A 2,163-nucleotide genomic window follows, 5' to 3' on the forward strand; every position below is an offset into this window, starting at 1 on the left:
CTTTGCAGGAAACAAGCAAAGGATGGACTGAAATGACACTGGAGGTTTAGGAAGTCCCTAGTGTTGGCCCAGGCGCCCCCTGCCCCGTCTCATGCCCCCTTTTACCTGCACCGCCTGACCAGACGCCGTCCGTTTCTCTCTTCTGCCACCTTTGCCAGCTGCGGTCTCCTCTCCCCCAGTGGAGGAGGACATAAAATTGGAATTATGGTGAGCAAACTATACTTTGATTAAAAATTTTTTTGTACAAATGAAGTAATTACAGTCCCATTTCAGGAGATACCTCTTACAACTCAGGGAACCATCCTTGGTACTTATATATACAACCTTGACATGAGCAGACCTTAGAGCTTTGGTTAAGGACTATCCTGGCCTGAGTTGAGACCCGTCGGGATTTGCTAAGGAATCTGAGTTACCCAGATTAATTATCAGTGACTACAATTAATACAGCTCTCAGTTCAGAAAGTAAGGCACAGGAATGAATAGAGAAAGCAGGATGGACATATCCCTTAACAGATTCTGATTTGCATAGTCTAGAGGCTTGAATTGAATGCAAGAAATTAGGTCATAAAATGACTCAGATTTATCCCACAGCTCTTTCCCAAAACTGTAGACAGGACAAAGATTCAGCAGTATAAACAAAAATCAGATGAATAAATTCTGGATTATTAGGAGGGGTTCAAGAAAACTTTTAAACAATATTCTGACATGACATCTGAATCATTTTCTCATCACGAAAAAGATCCTTTGATTAATTCTGCTGTTTCAGAAGTCATAGATGAGAAATTGGCTATTCTAATTAAGAGACACAATTTAGGGACTTCCCTGGTGGTCCAGGGTCTCAGACACCATTCTGCCAATGCAGGGGGTCTGGGTTCGACCCCTGGTCAGGAAACTAGTCCCACATGCAGCAACTAAGAGTTCTCATGGTACGACCAAAGATTCCTCATGCCCCAGTGAAGAAAACTAAGACTCAGTGCAGCCCAATAAATAAAATAAATAAAAATGAATATATTTTTAAAGGACATGAATTAGGTTCGTCTGCATTACATATAAGCGCCCTTATCACACTGGTCAACCAACTTTGCAAAACCATTAAAAAGTAGAGGGGCTTCCCTGATGGTCTAGTGGTTAAGAATCTGCCTGCCTAGTCCGGGGAGATCCCACATGCTTCAGAGGAACTACTGAGTCATGCACCTACAGCCTATGGTCCACAGCAAGAGAAGCCACTGCAATGAAAAGCCCACGTATTGCACATAAGAGCAGCCCCTGCTCGCTGCAACTAGAGAAGACCCACGCCCAACAGTGAAGACCCAGTGCAGTCAAAAATAAATAAAAATGTATTTTAAAAAAAAGAGAGAGAGAAATCCAACTCTTTTTTTTGTTTTGTTTTCAGAAATCCAACTCTTAATATAAGGATTATAAACTTTCAATCATCCCAATTAAGAAATCAAGGTCAGTCACTGGTTAACAAACCCCCGTTCAACCCATGGCTGACAAAGGAATATAGAATTTGCTTTTACTGTAGAAAATTTGGTCATGAGAGAAGGAGTTGCAAAAAAATTTGGAAAGATTTCAGGGGAGAACACAATTTCTAACTAGGGTTCCAAGCTAAACGCGAATAAGGTTGCTTTTGGGGAATGCTGGTAATCTTTCCTCTTCTTTTCTTTAAAATCCTGGGGTAAGTAGAAGTGAAAATACAAGGGAAAACAATTAAAGCCCTCATAGACACAGGGTCCACCTTTTCAGTTTTAAATGCTACCAGAATCAAAGGCTCCCTCAGGGAAATACTTGGGTGCACACAGTAGGGGTTTCTAATGCACCTATTAAGGCGCTCAGGCTTCCCAGGTGGCCCAGTGGTAAAGAGGCCGCCTGCCAGTGCAGGAGACGCAAGAGACGCAGGTTCAATCCTAGGGTCAGAAAGATCCCCTGGAGTAGGAACTGGCAACTTGCTCCAGGATTCTAGCCTGGAAAATTCCATGGAAAATTCAGGCTACAGTCCTTGGGGTCACAAAGAGTCAGACATGAATAAGCACAGCACACACACACACACACACACACACACACATTAAGGCTTTTAAATCATCCCCTTTAGAATTTTATTTAGGAGAATTTGAAGGAAGGCACTGTTTTCTCGGAGTAGAAAGTGCCACTACTCACCTGGTA

Source organism: Muntiacus reevesi, chromosome 11 (genome assembly GCF_963930625.1).
Source record: "Muntiacus reevesi chromosome 11, mMunRee1.1, whole genome shotgun sequence".
Lineage (NCBI taxonomy): Eukaryota > Metazoa > Chordata > Mammalia > Artiodactyla > Cervidae > Muntiacus > Muntiacus reevesi.